The sequence below is a fragment of the Pleurodeles waltl genome, chromosome 7 (assembly GCF_031143425.1).
Source record: "Pleurodeles waltl isolate 20211129_DDA chromosome 7, aPleWal1.hap1.20221129, whole genome shotgun sequence".
NCBI classification, from domain to species: Eukaryota; Metazoa; Chordata; class Amphibia; order Caudata; family Salamandridae; genus Pleurodeles; species Pleurodeles waltl.
In genome coordinates this window covers 890,595,563-890,615,570 of record NC_090446.1, presented here as the reverse complement: position 1 = coordinate 890,615,570, position 20,008 = coordinate 890,595,563, and positions in this window count along the sequence as shown.

Below are 20,008 nucleotides of genomic sequence, written 5' to 3'. Positions count from 1 at the left end.
GTGTGGGCGATCCATGTCTCTGTGACGAGGTTGAGGTAAGGGGCAATCTAGTCCAGGATTTCCTAAACTTCTACTGCATGTTTGATGAGGGACGGGTGTTTAGGAGTATGCTCTTCAGTTATCCATTTGGGATTAGTGTGGGGTCGTGTGGCAGGGGGAAGCAGGTAAGGGAGGAGAAGGAGCAGGAGAATGGTCCATGAGTGTTCTTCGGGTCAACTAGGTGGCAGGCTGAGGGTCTTCCAGGGTTGAAGGTGTGCAGAGTGTTGGCGTCATACCAACCGGTGGCACGGGAACCAGGGTCTGTGGCGCTGGGCATGGTTCAGGCGCGGACAGGAGCAGCAGACGAGCTTGCCTTTGGTGTGCCTTTGTCATTCCAGCAGTGCAGCTGTGCAGCGGCTACCATTAAGAGTGGGGGGACTGATCAGCTGGTCAGCTGGGAAGGGGGAGGGTGGGAATGCTCTTTGCAGGTAGGAGGTGGGACCACAGGGAACAGTATACATGAAAGCGTTGAAGCAGCAGCCCAAGAGTGTAAAAGAGAGGAGAAAAACAAACAAAAAGAGTGAAAAAAGAGGAAAAAGAGGAAAGACAGAGACAGACAGAAGCAGATGGCCTCTAGGCCACTGGTGATGAGGCAGAGGTGGGTGCCTGCAGGTGGAGGTGGGCCTTGATTCAAAAGCCAGCAGGCTCATGAAGAGATCAAAGCTGGGCAGGAGGGAACAAAGAGATTCTGACCCGAAGGTCAGTGGAGTGGCCAAACTATTGTGGCGCTTTACAACACTAGAGTAAAAACCTTTGACACTAGTGTAGCAGAGTTCAAGGAGGCCTATAGGTTTCTGTGGGTGTCATTTTAACACCTGCTCTAAGCAGGCAATAAAATTATGTCAAAAATGGCGCAGTGAAATCTTTAAAATTCCATTGCGCCATTTTTGCGGGCCTCCTAGCGCCAGAACGCCCTGCTTGCCTACAATATGCCTGTCACAGAGTTTATAAAGTGATGCAATGCATGCATTGTGCCACTTTGTAACTATGGCATGGCAGAAAAGCTACTGTAGTGCCACTTTAGCATGAAAAAATTATGCTGTGGCGGTGAAAGGTGGAGCTAGGGGCTCTTAAATATGTCCCTATATTTTTTATTTATTTCCCGGTTCCATATAGAGTGTCAAAAATTTTTATAGGCCTGACTTAGGAGAATAAAGGCCTATGAAATCTTTAAAGTGGAAAAAACAAAAATATGAGACCCAGAATTTGTGGCAACATATTTTGCTAGCCTTAAAATACTTTGGTACCTATTCACAAACTGCATTTTGTAAAACTTCAGTAGTATTAAAATAGTATCACCAAAGTACTACAAAGTACTTTTCACGAACCTACAAGTGTAAATATCCACCTCTACCTCTTCTATCTTTTCTATGGAGAGATCTTCACACATCCATGTAAGTTTATTACTTGGTAGTAAGTGTGGGAGGTACCAGAGAAAGTGGTTGGGAAAAGGGGCATTCTTTCTACTACTTTGGAGAGTTTTAGTGAGGAGGAAGGAGGGGTTTAGAGAGGGCGAGGAAGGGGATTGAGGGAGGGACAATAAATAAAATTATGGTAAAACATTTAATCTAATTGAACATTATTTCCCATGCAGTTTTACTTTCAGATCATACTTTTATTATTTTCTGTAGATGTTGTTAAAGTATTAGTGGTTAGTGGTGCTGGGCTTACTAATGTATTTTTTGGGAAGTAGTAACTTACACTACTAATTTGGCTCAACTCCCTCTGTTTTAAGCAGTGGAGACATGTAAGTCTACACTTCTGAGTAACCTTACACTCGGAGTTTGTGAATATCCAGTGAAATGTAAAGTTAATCAAAAGTGTAAGAGTAAATTACAAGTGTAAATTACTCACAAGTGTAAGTTAGATGTGTAAATAGCCCCATTTACTTTTTTCAGTGCTAGGCAACCGGATGGTCATACTCTTGCTCTAAACTCCTACAGTGCACCTAAAGCTAGAGCTGTGATATATATCGTAATCTTTTTTTTTAGCAAAATGTCATGAACGGTACATGAAATTGCATGAAAGGATTGGGTCCGTCTTTTGAATGAGGTGGTCAGGCAAGGGCATACCTCCCCTAAAAGAGTTATGACACCAGCAGGAGACTGGTTCATGGAGAAAGTGTCTGACGGTGAGACACTTTCAGCTCAGGCCAGTCTTCTGTACCAGAACTACATAATCGAAAAGGTTTTGAATTTTGCATAACGCAAAAATCTCAATTTTTGCAACCATAATTAGAAGGGCAATGCGTACTTGAATATAATCAAGCTGCAATCAACGCTGACTAAAATAAGGTTCACAGTGGAGGGTTTAAAAAAAAAAGATCCATTTAATTGTCTCAGCTTCATTGTGCTCAGCCAACAACACCCTGTGCTTTCACTGGAAATAGGCGTTGTGATGTCAGAACTCAATTATATAAAGGGATTACATACTGAAGTGATCTCATTATCTGGTTGCAGATGAGTAGTGACATCACAACTAGACTCTAATGAACATATTATGAATAAGAATATTCAGTAATGATAACGGTGCTTGTGATCATGAGGATAATAATAGTAATAATAATAACAGTAAGCAAAAAAATAAGTAGCAATAATAATAATAGTAGTCGCAGCAGTTGCATATTTAATGTTGTTATTCTAGTGATTGTTATTGTGTTGTTATTCTCCTCCCATCCAATAAGTACCTGACACTCCCAGCAGGCGCCACTGAGCCCACCTCGCATCAGAAGTTACCTCTGCCATTCTCATTCCGAAGTCGCAGCCGGAGTCCTCCAAACCCTCCCAATTGACACGTCGAGAGCAGATCTGCCAATATTTTCACGCAGCGGGTCTGGGGAGCAATGAGCGGAGGGTTTGGGGGCACATGGCGCGAAATGATTCATCTCTGAAACGTTATTTCTATGCAAATGAAACAGTTGCTTCTTTTGATTTTCGCTATTCTTACAAACTCCATCCTCTCCCTTAAGTATCCTGGAGTCAGAGAGCAGGCCTTGGCGTTGCCGTGGAGACCGACTTTTCTGAAGGCAAACGAAACTGGTTACTGGCTGGAGTGATGCTACACCTTGGACAACAGAAGATTTACAAATAAGAGTGAAGAAATTAGAACTTTCTGATCGCAACCAATAAAAAAAATGTATTTCTCATGATAAATATCAACAGTGGGGAAAGTAATTTTCGCTTCGAAGCACTTGGTCCAAGAGGAATAGCATGAGAAGATTCTACTGGATGAAGAATAGTGAAGGGAATGATGTTCTCTTCCTCATATTAGAAAATACATTTCAATAATGAAAAAATGTAACAATCATACTAGACAGAGGCACAGATATTTCAGGACCACGGAGAGTTCCTTGACTGAGAGAATAATCAGTGCATTTCCCAGTGCAGGAAATACCCGGGCTGATTTAAGAGCCCCTAACGCCTCCTTGTGCCACATTAGTGTCATTTTTTATGCTAATGTTGCCCAACGAGACCAAAATTGACGCGTCAAATTTACCAAGTGGTATAATGCATGCATTGTGTCACTTTGCAACCCTTTGCGCTACATTATGCCTGCGCAAGGAATAATGTATGCAAGGGGGTGAGGGGGCAAAGAAATGTTGCAAAGAAATCCAAAAGATGTTGTTGTGTCATTCATTTTGGCACTTTTAACACCTGCTGCAGGACGTTTAAAGGGGGCATGCCATTGTTTTCAATGGGCCTCAATGTGCTTTGCAAGATTAGCATCAACATTTTTGTCGCTAATCCTGCAAAGCTCTGAACTAGCATCAAAATGTTGTCACTAGCTCCCCTAACTACAGCCATGGTGATCTTTGATACAGCACACGCACGGTGGCATTAGGGGGGCGCTATGGTGGTATTAGGGGGTGGTATTTAATCAGGGCCTCAATCTTTTCTACTGCTGTGAATTCAAAGCCACTCCTTCTAACCGGATGTAAAAAGGAGTGCAGGGATGTTTACAAATAAATGCCAACATGTTAATACATTTTTTGATGTTGGCATGTAGTCATTCTTAATAGGTTCTCAATGACACTTGAGTAAGGAAAGGGGTAGGTGGAGTAATTTGACCATGATCACACATTTTCTTCAAATGAAGAAGCAGAGATTAAAACTCCATTCATCCATTTCCAGAGTGATGGTTTGGAAAAAAATATTTAACAAAAGTGTGATAACGAGGCTTCACCAGCATTCTGCAAGAGGTTCAAATAGGTCTAGTTTGTCAGGGCACGCGACCTGCCAAAACAAATCTTTAGATAATTTTTACCACCTAAATTAACCTTAAGCATTAAGAAAATATGGCACTAACTCTGTACAAAAAGAGTAAGAACCATAAATCCAGAATACAGAAAGTGTCTTTCTCGGGTAATATGAAATCATTTTTTTTTTTGCTTGTTGGGAGTGTTTCTGCCAATGTGACCTTCAGGCATAGTCTTTTTTTTCAAAAGTGAGTTGGGGAACGTTTTTTTTATTTTTTTATTTTTACTCCAAACATGGAACTTCGGTTATGTTTATATGTGGTGTACAGTTTTGTGTCCAAGACAGAAAAGAAAAAACATGAGGAAGGTGCTTTCCAACCTCAATCAAGTATTGTTCCTGAAGAGAAGACACGGCCACAAATATCTAGTACTTAGTGTCTCCCTCGATTGCAAAGCATTTTGTATCAGAGAATGGGTTTGTCCCATGGACTCAATGGGCCCATACTCATGGGCTTTTTGAGCAGGGCAGTACAACAAATCACCTTGCTGGGCTGCCCTGCATCAAAGGGAAAGGGCAGAAATGAACCTTTTCTTTGGCATACAGGGCATTCCTGTCCTTTTCCACTGCACTGGTGGTGTTTTGACAGCCTTGCCCCAACGGAGGCATATTTGTACCACGGTGCAAGGGTGTCTGCGTGGTACACAGGAATGTTTTTGTGCAATAAGGGGCACCTCCACAAAAACATTCCTATGCATAATGCAGCAAACATAGAAAGAAAAAAAAATGGGAAGGCGTAAAGATATTTATCTTCGTTGAGCTGCCTCTGGGGAACCGTAAGGTTTTGTGCATCCCCAGGTTTACATGGCCTTGTAAATATGGGGATGCATCAAAATCCATGGGTGTTGCATGGGAACACCCACTGCAACGCCAATGGAATGGCTCCATAATGCAAGTAATTTGCACTGCCTTGCATTACTCCCTGTCTATGAGACCATTCAAAGCCACACAATGTGGCTTTGGTGGCCTGATAGATATGATTTGAAGGTTTGCACTGCCATTGGATCACAAAACGTGATGCAATAGTTGTGCAAGGGGCTTGTAAATACCCCCCAACATTGTTTAGAGGTGCTCTGGGTATTGTTGTTCAGGAATATGTTTCGAGGATTAGACCAAGTCAAGTTTCCCTTAATCTGCCCGCACACGCCCAAGCAGAGTAGAACTAAAATTTAGCTCTGTTTAAAGAGTCAGTTGAGTTTACAGAATGGAAGCCAACCACTGACTGAAAATTTGGCTCTTGGAAGTAATTTATTAGTACAGCAAACTAATGGAAGTTCTTGGCATGAGTGGACTTTTTTTCCTAGACGTTGACCCCAACCACAACAGAGGACAGATACTGATGGATGTGGCATTTGAACAAGTGGGGAGAGAGGAGGCATCACTTCAGAGGGTAAATGGTTTAGCAGTATGGACAGCACTGTCCCTCAATAATATAGCCTATCGATTTATGTCTGTACCAGAACAGGTGAGTTAAAATGGCACAATAGGGTATTTCTAGCCATTCAAAGTAATTCAGTCATTTTTATTCATCACTTTCATATAGCCCCTGTAGTGATCATGCCAGTGGCACTACATATTCTAATTGTATAGGATATCTTTGTGCAAATTCAAGACACCAGAAGGCAAGGATGGAATGAAAACAAGCCCTGCAGCCAAGCCCCTATTACCACACAACCCTGTGCTGCTCACGACCTTCGGCCATGCTCAGCAGCTGTTGCCCATAGTGCATTACTTGCAGTCAGACCCTGCAGCCAGCTCCCATAGCCACCCAACCCCATACTGTGGAGGATGGCCGCAAGGCCTGTCTCTCAGAGTGTGAGAATAGGTGTGAAACTGTGTCTCTGAGAGTGAGTGTGGGTCTGAGAGTGTCTACCTGAGTGTGAGAGTAGGTGTGAGAGTGTCTATGTGGGTGAGAGTGTCTGTCTGGGTGTGAGAGTAGGTGTGAGAGGGTGCCTTTGGGTGTGAGAGTTGGTGTGGGAGTCTCTGTGGTTGGGTGTGTGAGTGTCTGTGTGGGTCTGTGAGTGGGTGCATAAGAGTCTAAGGGGGTCTGTGAGTGGGTGCATAAGTGTCTAAGTGGGTTTGTGAAAGTGGTCAGTCTATGAGTGGGTCTGTGAGTGGGTGTGTGAATCTCTGAGTGGGTCTGTGAGTGAGTGCATGAGTCTCAAAGTAGGTCTGTAAGTGGACTCATAAATGCCTTAGTGGGTCTGTGAGTTAGTGCATGACTGTCTGAGTGCATCCGTGAGTGGTTGTGTGAGTGTCTGTGTGGGTGTGTTAGTAGTTGTGTGAGGTGTTCGGACACAAAAGAATCTCACCTGCCATTTTATCCAACAAGAGCCCACAGTTATGCACAAAATATCCACCCATGTGGAGAGCTTTTTGCCTCCTTGGGTAAATGTCCAGTACGTATTCTACACTACAGCTGCATAATGGAGCACAAGGAAATGTTAGCAGTAACCTTGTTTTTGTTTTGGCAATATGATGGTTCCTGGTGCATCTTTATCTAGAAATATGTGATAACATGAATCCTCCTATGGAGAGGCCAGCAACACTACAAAGACGTAAATCTCCACCAAGCCAGGTTCCTTCCTGCTATCTATAGGACATAAGTGCTTCTTTGTTTTCTGGTGATGTCCTATCCCTCCGCATCAAGAATGCACCACCTAATTTGCTGGCAAATGCATTGGGGAACCCTTTGGTAAGCTGTCCATCATCCTACCAAAAGGGAGGAAGACCTTTGCATACTACTAAGGTGGACGGTGCGGGGCCAAGCGGGTGGAGCTTCCAAGTGATTTGCACATTTGCATACTCACAGCAATTTAAAGGGAGAACCATGGTCTCTCTTCTCGCCAGGAGAGGACAAGAGAGAACCCACTTGTCACAGTCACGTACAGATTGCGCTCCAATAGCTCAGCGATGGATTCATCTCCACAAAGGATTTCAGATCATGTTTCAATATGGAATCGCCTAGTAAACTCACTTAATAGAAGAGGGGGGGCGTGCAGCACCCCTTCCCAGGCCGCCCCATCCCTCAGGGCCAGGCCTTCTCCAACCTTTAATTCAGCCATGGGGAGGTGGTGGTCTCCGGGTGTTCACAATGGACTTCCTTCATTATTTCACACTTAGCCCTGGGGAGGTGGCCATCCCTGGGACTCGGGGGGAGGCCGAATGCTAACCCATTAAAACAAATGTTTTGTCCAGGATGAGGTGGTGGTTCCTGGGGCACTGAGGCCACATGGTCCCCACATACTTATTTTACAGTGTCCCAGGGAGGTGGTGATCCCTAGGGCTTTGAATGCCCTAGAAGGGGGGCAAATGTACCCCCGACCTTTATTCATCCCCCCTTGCTCTCAGGACCTGGCCCACCCAGGGGCAAAGAAAAGCGCGGGATCCATCTGCAGATTTTTCTGAGATTTAAATAAAAAAGATGCTTTTTTGCCTTGGCGGGGTCCCTGGGGGACTTCTAGACCAAGTCCAGGGGCTCAGGGTGACCCTATCCTGTATCCTTTTCTTTTTTTAAATCTTTTTTTTGTGGGACTTGGCTGAAGCTGAGTCTCAAAATGACTGCCAACACGTCCTTGATAAATTGTTGCCAGACAATCAGATATCAGCACAGGAATAGTTGGATCCATTGAGGATCCTCGTCTTTACATATCTATATTTTTAAAAATCCTATATCACAAAAACTAATAAACAGATTTACACAAAGTCACATAAAGCATGCTTTCTGGACCAAGAGCTAGTTATCTGCCAAATTTAAGCCCTCGTTACGAATCTGGCGGTCTCATGACTGCCAGGTTCGTGGTGGCAATCGGACCGTCAGCACCCCCAGGATTAGTCATCACAGCGGTCTGGCAGTCCCGGCGGTCCTACAGCAAGTAGTGTTGCCCTTAGGATTACGACTTCATTCTTTGCCAGTGATTTCATGGCAGTTTCACCGCCATGAAAAAGCTGGTAGAGAATGGGTGCAAAGGGTACGGGGGGCCTGCACTGCCCATGCACTTGGGATAGGCAGTGCAAGTGCCACCCTGGCCGGCACCATTGCAATGTTCACTTTCTGTTGCAGACAGTGAACATAGCAAGGGTCCTGGTGCACCCTGTGCACTACAGCATTGCCGCCAGCTCTGTTACAAGCGGGAGACAAGGCTGTTTCCCACTAGGCCAGCGGGCAGAAACAGAAGTTCCGCCCGATGACCCAGTGGGAAACTCCGAATGGGCCGGGCGGGGAGGCAGACACAATGGCAGCAACCTCCCGCCAAAATTTTGGCAGACTGGCTTTTCATTCCTTAGTGTGATTCCATCCAGCGGTTCGGGCTGTAGTAGTGTTCAAAATCCCTAAGGGTTAGTGCATAGGGAAAACGTGTTTTGGGACAACCCTTTTTTTCAGCCCCTGCTGGATGAATCACCCTGAATCTTTCAAGACAACAGCTGAACCAACTGAAGTACATGTTTTGAAGATTTGTCAAACGGCACCAAAGTTATTGGCAAAACAAAAAACGTTCTTCCTATGGAAACTAGGTCCTAACTATAACTACCTATTGGTGACTGCAGTAGGTAATATATATATATTTATATATATATATATATATATATATATATATATATATATAGTGGGCACCTTCCTTTTATATTACCCTTACGACCCTTTGAAGTACCAAGTACCCACCCCAATCCCCTAAATCACCCTTACCACCGTATACCTCTACTCACCCCTAAACCCTATATTTATCCATACTACCCTTTACCACTGCCTACCCTTAAACCCCAAATTAAGCCTTAGTAATCCATGCATACATACATACACATATACATACATACAGTTACCTTATATACATAGAGTGGTGATAACAACATGCATGGTATAGGCTGTGTGGTAAAACATTGTGTGGTAAAGGATATTTCCCCTTAGAGGGAGAATTTACGATAAGGCCAAGAATTCTAGCATGATGTCTGTTGCTCTATTAAACCCTTTTTGAAATAAAATCACTTTAATAATTATATTTTAGAATGATGGTATAGTAAACAAGAAGGACCACAGTGAAATGTCTCCAGTCTCGAAACCTCACTGTAGGTTAGGATAGGTTTAGGGACCTCTTCCGGTGTTTGAAGGTCAGATTCTGTTTTGTTTTGGGTCCATTTTAGTTAGTTGCTTGGGCACAGTGATAGCTTAGCCTAGGCTTGTGCCCTGTGTCCTTTTACCTAGCTATTATGTTCTGTACCCTTGTATTACTTTTTTTATTCATTTTATTATTGCTTGTTTTGGTGGCATTGTTTCACTTTAATTTATCAGCAGTTTGTCTGCAAAAGCGTCATTATCATCATAAAACTTTATTTAGATCAGAAAGGTCATAAAAAATAACATAGATAAAACAACACATCAAAATACACACAACTTAAAAAAGAGGAGAATCTCATAAAATATGCTTAACCGTCCAAGAACAACAGGGCAATTCAATAAACAAAACCCAGAAATTAAGAGAGCCTTATTTCATTCTCTTTAAAAATACAAATAACAGCTTACATAGAATAATCCCTATATAAAATGTGTCGTCCTATCACAACAACTGTAAAAATACAATAGTCAGATAAAAAAAGGCAATAGCCAATTCAATTTTACAATTGACTTAGACCGTACAAAAAGAGAGGAAGCCCTGCTTAAAATAAAATAAAATTATACCTAGTCCAGAAGATGTAGCAACATTTATTCAGGAGACTGTACTGGAAATACGTAGTGTGCTAGAGGCAGCTTAAAAGAGCACAAGTTAGCACCAAAACACATCCCTTGTCTGGTAACACCCAATGATGACATTCCCACAACTGGAATAAATAATAAGGATACAGAAACTAAGAAAGTCTATGTTGCCTAATTTTCTACATTGCCAACAAGAAACAAGAGACAGGGAAAGCCAGGCAAGGCTTAGCATCAGTTTTTAGAAACCTTAGAGCAGTCTGATGATCTCTTACACCTAGTAAACGGCACACAGGAACAATCCACTTCTTCCCGCTCATGCGACGGGAAAAAAAATGCTATTCCGTCTCCTTGGTCGCCCCGCACAAAACACATGAAAAGGGAGGAGAATCCATCTTGCACCTAAACTGCAGGTACACTTTCCTTGCAAGGCGCAGCTGGATCTGATCCAGAGATGGTTTCAGACAAAACACATTCTTAAACTGTAAAACGGAATGAGTCAACACACCACCTAAGGGGTGTGCAAGGATCTGCCCTGTAGTATACTCTAAATATCTCTTCTTTAAGAGGGCTTTCCCAATAAAAGGAGGGGACTTAGGGATCAGCCACGAGTCCCTACAACCTATTCTTGAGAGGATGTCATTAGTTTTTTTAAACCAGGGCAAATGGTTTGACCAGGGAGGTCTACCACCTCTTTTAGACCTCTGCAATAGGAATACAGCTCAGAAGTGGACCAAAGTCTTTGCCAATAAAGAAGGGGCCTAACCCCCGCTACCTCTTTGATAGACCGTAGGCCTCAAACAAGTCTAAGCGGGAGCAGGGGAGTACTAGTAGGAAGGCCCACTAACTGATGTAAAAAGCAGTTCTCAGCAACCAGTAATTTACTCACATCCTGATGCCCCCAAAGTTTGGCCCCATAAAGGGTGCTCCCCAAAGCCTGTGATCTATAAATTTGTAAAGGAAGGGCTACTGGGCGAAAAGAAGAAGCGCAATGCGCTCCCAAAATCGCCCTGGTGCACTGCACCAATTTCAGCCTGTTTTTTTCTGTATGGGGATTCCAGTCCAAATTCCCTGTCAGGGTCAGACCCAAATAATCAAACGCACACACTCAATCCAGGGAAAACCCTGCAAGCTCAGGGTCTAGTATGGTAACACCCGGGTTAAATGTCATAAAAGTCGCCTTCTTTATATTCATTTCTAAACCTCTCTCTGTGCACAAAAACTCTTAAAATGACCCAGAATTCTTTGTAACCCCATTGGTGACTTAGATGACGGAAGGGTGACATCTGTGAACAAAAGCGCAGGGATATTGAGGTTATCCAACCTATGGAATGTCCCCCTTGCAAGTATTCAGGTGTTCAATCCACCCATTCACATAAAGGGAAAAGAGAGTGGGGGCCAAGACACAACCCTGCATGACCCCCTCATCCACTGGGAAGGTATCAGTCAACTCCCCACTCGGCCCATACTGCACATGGGCATAATTATTATTTTGTAGCCTAATTATAGCAGTCAGCAGGTTGGTGGTGAACTCTCCTTTTGACCAAGTTCTGCCAAAGCTTAGAATGAAGGACCAGGTCAAACGCAGACTTTAGATCAATAAAGGCAATGTATAAACGACCACCTCCTAAAACCACTGTTTTCCAGTAAATTAACTGCAGTCTAAAAACCTGAGTGATCTACTGACATCCCTCCCTAAAACTTGTTTGTAGATTGGTCAGGATGTGATTATCCTCCATCCACGTCTGCAATCGATCAAGTAAAATAGATCTAAGTAGTTTTTGTGAGCAATCAATTAGACTGATTGGCCTATAGTTCAGCGGATCATTAGGAGAGCTCTTTTTATGGATGGGAATGATCTCTGCTTCTGCCCAGGATGGAGGGGTCGGTGCACCAACTAGAATATTATTAAGTATAACCAAAAGGTATGGGGCCTAACCATCTGGCTTGCTCAAATAGAGATCCCCAGGGACTTTATCCAAAACGGGTGCTTTATTAGGTCCTAATTTAGTAATGGCTGCTTTTACTTCGGCTTCAGTGATAGGGGAGTTACCCAGGCTATTACAAGTGCTGTATCCCCCACCCCTACCATTAAGCTGTCATCCAAGAGGATGGGGTTTGGAGGAGGGGGAGGACCCTCTCTAACCGTGTATAGCAAAGAAAATTGGGCAACACATTCTGCTGCCAGGACATTAGTCCCCAATTGAATAACACCGTCTCTACACCCTGTTGAAACCAAGTTCCAAAACTCACATGCTTCTCCATCCTTAATGGCAACAAGCATCTTCTCCCACTGTGCCACTTCCCATTCTTTTTTGGCAGCTGAAATAGATGTTTATACAATACCCTCTGGACTTTGATTTTACCCCTGTCCTGAGCTTTGACTGCAGAAATTAAAGTGGACGGTACATCCCTAGAGGCTCTATTGTACCATGATTGGGGACCCTCCTACCGATGGATCTGCAACCACCCACATAAAAAAACATCCTTAAACTCACTAAACAAATTATTGTGAATTGAGCAAATACACTCTCTACAAACCTGCTGGTTAAAAGCCTCTTCTCTTAGGAGGGCATCTAAACTAGCAGTGACCTTAGCATAAATAACCCGTAGCATTTCCAGTGAGCCAAGCAAAGTGGGACATTCCTCCCTGCACCTATTACTAGTTAGACGCAGATTAGAAGCTAATGTATCACTTGCACCACCCCCCCTACTTAGGACCTGGAAGTCCAGTTCAAGACTCAAAGCATTATGATCACTATTGTGGCGTAAATAATGACCATGTCGAACAATAGCGGCCAAGGCCTAAGATTCACTAAAATATCATCAATCATACTAGTGCCAGGGGCTCGGTTAAAAGTATGCCTTCCTTCCTTGTCAGACCTCATTATCCCTTTGAATGCTCGCAGACCATGCTTCATTGTAAAGGGGTTGATTTGCAGGGCCAAGCTGGATCATCTCTTGATTAGTGCCATTGTAAACCGGGGTATGGACCAGACATTGTCAAGTTCTGAAGTCAGTGGGACAGCAATATCATCTAAAGGCTCATACTGACAAAGTCTCCACCCACAATCATCAGAACACTCTCTGGTGCATCCGACATATGATAATTTAAGACTTCCATAGTAGAGGAATCTTTTTTTAGCTCCACCGGGCATGAGATACATATTATACAGCTATATCACATGGAATGCGATACTCAAACAGACACACAGGATATCCTGGGAGGGTGTCAATAGTTCCTTTGCCTTACAAGGAAGGCTTGTGTGAACCCAAACTGTTAACCCTCCCCCGATGGGTGACCCATCCCACAGGTTAAAGCCACTTTGCTAAAATTAGCAAACCCTAAATGGTGCGGGGTTGAACTGCCAAAGTTTCCTGAAATAAGCATATAGCATACAGGTCAACAAACCTGGTCCGTTCTGGAATACTAAGTTTCACTGCTAACCCTTTAATATTCCATGACAGCGGTTTCCCTGCTGTTTTCAAATCACTGGACTGGGACTGCTCCTGGATAGATAATCCCTCAGTAACTCCATTACTATCCAAAGGAGCAAGCAAAACACAAACACCGATCTGGGAGCCTGTGCCCAAGGACTTTTGCCCACAGTTATTATGAGCGGTTGGCAAACCTAAATACAAATAGGGGGGAAACTGCAGAAGGCCAACTCTTCATGCGGCTATCCTGCCTGCACAAGAGGAAGAACGGGCCTAACAACCCCTACTCATCCATTAGCCCCCTCAGTGCCCTACAGCACGGTTTTGATAGAGCCAAAAGTCATAGCCTTTTTGAAGGAGTGATCATACTACAATAACCACTGGATTTCGCTCTACCTCTGCCACCCCTACCCTTCCCCGTGTCCCCACCTTCCCCTTTCCTATTTAGCGCCTTGAGACCCGCACGGGTGAGTAGCGCGCTTTATAAATGTTAATGATTTGATTTGATTTGATTCCCCACTTCTGGCTGCTACAGGGCGGAATTCTTCCCCGTGGGGACAAGCCAATCCACCCTGTCCAAAATGTCAAACTGGTTAGAAAGTGGGAGAAGAAAATCATCACTACGAGGTGCTTGTTTGGCATAGGGCCTTGAGGATGGATTTTTATCATGATAAACCCAGTTTGCTGGCATTTGTCCAAAGGACCCATTCTCCCACTACAGACAGTCTTATAACAATACCCCAGAAGCAGTAGTACTAACTTGGATTCCCTCAAGGAACACCCTGCGGGGGGAAATAGGAGCCTATGCACCACTTGGGAGGATCAAAAGTTGATGATAATACAATCGCCAATAATATCTTTGGGATCAGAACCCACCCAACTCGCCAGATATGTAAGTAAAATGTCATTGGCCACACTAAGAGGAAAATTGTTATGGAGGGCTAACCAGTTAATAGACTTACTGTACAAATCACTTGGGTCCTCCTTCTGGTCATTTTGCAACTGTGAGACCCCAGCTAAAATTGGCACATAAGGGCATGAGACTGGTAGAAGATCAATCACAGGTTGCATCTTCCCAGGGACCCAATAGATAATGCCACCTGAAACCTTCCCTGGCCCAACCACCTGAACAGAATCCTTGGACGCCTCGGACACCAACGTTTGGCTTCTACCTTCAGCATGCGAGTTAGAGGACTTGCTAACCACGACTAACCTAGCATCCAGGTGACCTACAGGTGGGGCACTGTCCAATTTAACCAAGTTAGCAGAAAAGTCAATTGCAGGAATTTGAGCACCCACTCATAAATTGAACGCATCAGGAGGAGGAATGGATGGTTTCTTATGATGAGACAGTAAAGCATCTAAGCCTTCTTCTATGGATTCCAGCCGGTTAAATACAGGTATAAGTTCCGTATGCAAGAGATATTGAAATTTTCGTAAAAGAGTTTCCAAATGTTTCTCCACCCTAAGGGGAAAGTCTGGAATCAAAACACCACCTCCAGTGTTACCACTAGAGCCTGAAGCCACAGCTGGGCTTTGTCTGGAAATGTGCAAATTTGAATCATTTGCAGGTTGTACAAGCCAGGAACTGATTTCAGGGCACATGCCTCTTGATACCAGCACCTGCACCTCACCAGCATTACTTGATTGATAATTGGCTATTGCAGAGCAGTCCTGCCTATTACTAAAAGCTGGCTAGTTAGTGTTGCATTGAGGGGATCTTCATACAGACAGCTCGTTAGGGCCACCCAGCGATAACCTTCACTCCATTAACTCAGTCTCAGTACAGATTATCTCCGTAGCCCTCTGCAGCATTTTGTCTATAGTGGTATTTTTTTCAGAGAAGGACAGTTTTTAGAGGTACCACCTTCAGTTTTCCTCCTCACCATTTCTTTGCAAAAAATAGATTTGAAGCAGGGAAATGTGGCACCAAGCAGCAAGCGTGATAGGAAACACAAGGTTAATACAGTCAGTGATACCAAATAGGGACAAGTTGCTAGAAAAGACTCACTCATGGGGACAAGATGACAGAGAGTGGGCCCAGTCCAGCCTCCACTGGGGGCACATGCCTGGCTGCATCCTGCACCACGCAGGCCTTAAAGTGCTTTATAGCACAAAGTTAGTCCTGGCCCCACCTTCTCCAGCAACAAAACTCCATGGGGGATGAATTCCACCCCGAGGGAGCAACAAAATGGCAACAAGTCACCCGTGCCACGGGGGCCTTGAAGCACTTTATAGCACAAAGTTAGTCCTGGTCCTGCCTCCTCCAGCAGCAAAGCTCCATGGGGTATGAAATCCCACCCCAACCGAGCAACAAAACAGCAACAACTTGCCCACACTGCGGGGCCTAGAAGCTCTTTAAAGTGCAAAGTTAGTCCTAGACCCACCTCCTCCAGCAGCAAAGCTCTGTGGTGATGACGTCCCACCCTGAGGGAGCAACAAAACAGCAACAACTTGCAACATTATCAGCGCTATGGATGACATACTTTGCATCATGTTCTTTTCCTCATATTTACAAGAACAGAATGCGAGGCATGCTAAATTTTGTATTGCCAGCCCCAAGACTGCGTAAACAGTCCAGCGCTTAGCTAATACCTGTGTCAGGCTTCTGTGCATGAACATGTCCTCTGTAAAAACATCTTGTAGGACAAAGGGCAGTAGAGCGGAATCCAGCTGGAGTTTCCATCCACGCTGCATGCCAGTTTTCGGTCAACCTCAGCCTGTGTGTCTCCAAGGATCCTGATCTGGGGACTGATGGCCTGATCTTGTAGCAAGGTAGCGGGAGTGGATGTGCTTCTTATGGACACTGTATGGAGAGATTTTGCTTACATCGCTCCCGCTAAGGGGATAGAGATTAGGCTTTCAGGTAGGAATTGTATACTTATATTATGACAATATGTTGGGGTTATTCATATATACATCTCTAATTTTCACAATCCTGATTTTGTTATTCCTCATTATCCTAATGATTGAAGTGCATGTATTTTATCTTAGATTGCAGCCTTTTAAAAAAAAATACTGAAAACTCTCCTGAATCTCTTTCTTTGCCTGTGTGTGTGTGTGTAAGAGACTTGCATGTGGAGAGAAAAGGGTATGGCTTGTTTCACCACAATTTCCCTGAGGGGTCTTCAGAGTTCCATGAGTTCCATGCCAGGCTGCCACAAATCACCTTTATCAGTTGGGTTTCGGTGAGGTGCTGCTAGTGAACATTTGTTTCATGATTGTTTGATAGTGCACCAATATATATATATATATATATATATATATATATATATATATATATATATATATATAAAAAAAATCATCTGATTTATAATGTGTTCTATAATTAAGTGAAGGTGCCCCGAGACTAAGATGTTAATTTTTGCATTTCAAATTATTCATTGAGAGGCCAGCTCCATTCAAAATAATCAAAAAAGGTTACAGGCAAGTTTAGGCAGAGAGAAATCTTCAGCTTCCTGGGGGTTAAGGCATACTTATGAGCACCATTGCGTTGCTCCTGCACCACACAACATGGTGCAATAGTGACACAAGCCCAAAATATGAGTTATGAAGCCTCTCAAGGCCACCTTGTGTGGCACTGAGTAGCTTCATAAATCATGGATAAAGCAATGCAGAACAAATCGCTGCATTGTGTTACTCTACCCCAAGGAAGTGGTCCATGGGTGTTGGTGGGTGTTCCCATGCAACATCCAGATTTACCAAAAGTGGGAGACCTGGGAATGTGAAAAAAATCTACACCTCCCCAGGTGGGGCGTAACATGGAGAAATATCTTTATTTCTCCTCATTACTTCCTCTTTTTAATTGTGCTGCACTCTGCAGCACACAAAGAAAGAGGAATATGCCTCACTGGATTGTTTTTGTGCAGGAAGGTGCCCCTTTCTGCACATAAACAATCCTCCTTACAACAGAGACACCCTTGCACCATGGTGCACCATGATGCCTGTGTTAGTGCTAGGCTGCCAAAATGGCTCCAGTATAGGAACAAAGGTAGGACTGTGCTGTATTCTTTTAAATATGGCACATTCCTGTCTTTTCCGTGTGATGGAGCACAGCAAAGCGACTTGTTGCACTGCGCTGCGTCACTTATCCATAAAAATGGGCCTTATTTTCTGCAAGTGGAGGCAGTAAGCATCCACAATGAAGCCAGCTAAGACTTATCACCTTTCTTGGGAATGCCATAACTTAGACATAGACAGAGAACACCCTTCTCGAAGTGTAGTACAACAGAGCAGTTGTTCAGTTTAAGTAAGTGAGCTGGATGCCATCTCAATAGCCTTAGTCGGGAACTTTTGGTTCTAAGACATTTTAGGTAGACGCCAGAACGGAAGGATTGGCTCCATCCTTCACTGCAATGAACTACTGTCACAATGTTGCAATTCTTTCTAACGTCTGCTTAATAATTAATTATATTGCCAGCTTGTTCTTTTGTTTTCTTACTCACATTTATACACATTATTTGCACTGAATTAGAACACTGATTTTGGTAAAGTGTTAAAAAAGATGTATAGAGTTAGTTCTTGTGTGTGCCTGTCCATGATTAAAGAGGTTATCATGATCATGTTTAAAGGGGCTCTGAACTCACCAATAAACACAAAATTCTGTACGTCTCTCAGGACTGATTGTTGGCCAAGATGCACTGTCTTCATGTTATGCACAAGTGGTTTCTGGATTGAAGTCCAATATGTTTCCTGTCTTTATCTGATAAGTTGGCATTGAGCCTGCACTTAGCCAGAGGGCCTTGCGCCCTACAATTGCAAAAAATGCACCAGGGTCAATAGTATTTTACAAGAGTTCAGCATATGGATATTCCCTGAGTTGTGCAGAGTGTTGATAGTTTTTATTCTGAAAGTCAATTGAACTGCCTCGGGATGCAGAACTCCAAAGTCACAGGCACCACAGTCTGATACACTCCATTGAGCCTCTCCAGAATGACAGAGTTCATAATGGTGTTTTCCACGCTACAAACCCATGTTAGGAAAAGTAATATAAAAGATGAATAAATGTCTAATTTTACAGTCCCTGCCAGCTACAATGACCACCATTTCAGTTCCAAATGGCTTTTACATCTCTTGGTACCTTGCAATCAGGTGATGAATGTGGGCTACCTCAGTTTCTATCAATCATTAAAATAATTCCAGTTGCCCCCTGTGGTAGGCTAGATTTGTATTAGGGTTTAATAACAGCAAAACTAAAACTCATTATTTATTTGCAATTTCTGATGTGTGTGTGCCTAACTGCAGACAATCATGTTTTTATTTTTCATGTTTCTCTCTGTTTGTTCTCTACTAAACAGTGGTGTTATTTTGACTCTGCCCATTAAGAAAGCACTAACTGATTTCTTATTGCATGTGTTGCTTTTATTGCATATCAGATCATTATATTTTATTTCTGAGGCTTGCTCCCAGCCTGGTCTTTGGATGAGGAGGAGATGGGAGGTCAGAGAGAAAGGGATACATTGCAGGTCTGTTCCTTTATAGTAAGCATAATATCCCGGTCACCACGCCCATGTGGTTGAGACCACCTCGGTATTCCATGGTAGGAAATCACTGTAAAAGGCCTACATAAGGGCAGGCCATTTTTTTACTGTTACATTTGTGACATTTTGCATGCTTCAGACTGACCACTCACTTACCAGAGTTTTCACTATAGGTCAGAGACGTTAGTAAAAATGGAGGGTGGGAATTAAAAGAAGGTCATTCCAGCTCACCTGTGCCAGGTGCTGCATCTGATGGCATTTCAGGCAGAAATAGGCTTCTACCACCTGTCACTCGAAAGACCAGAACGCAGATCCCATTTCCAGAGAGAAGCAGTATAGGGCTTGTGAGTGGCCAGTTACCCACTGAGCCCAGCTATGTAAGGCTCCCAAGTCAAATATTACAGCTGGCCATGTGTGGTGCAGGTTTTGTAATTGGATAAAAGACAACTAAACTGTGAGTGGGAATGTGGCCCAAGCCATATGTGTTTTGTTCTACGAAAGGATCAGTGTTGACTGATCTCCCGGTAGTGCCTTTGAGCACAACATAGGACCTAAAAGACCCTTCCTACGCAGCAGTTGACCAGTTGTAACTGGTCTAGTGCTGGACATGGTAAAAATTATTTGTTGAAACAGGGACATGCATTGATGGAGCTACCCTACATTCACTGCAGATGGCGTCTGGATAATGCATTCTCCAGTGGAAGGCAAATCAGCAGATGTTAGTATTGAGGATTGAATTGGTCACTAACAATGAAGAGTGCAATCTATTGGCATAGCCAGCCTCTGGAAGACAAATACCTTGAGATGCAAGCCAGACACACTCTGACAGGAACTTTGTGAAGGTTGGAAACTGAGAACTGTACCTGCCTGCAGAAAGTTACTGACTCTCAGCCAGCCCCTCTTACCTGACTCAAGACAAGAGGAAGCCTGGAGCTGGGAGTCATGTTGTGTAACTGGAAAGGGTGCTTAAAGTATTTTCAGGAGGCCTGAGTGATTGGGGTGTCAGTGACAGCACTGTGGGATACCTGTCACAGCTCGACCATTGTGGTGGATTTGTTAGTTTCCTTAGAAAAGTAATTTTAGGGTCAGATCAGCGGGATCCGGGATGTTCA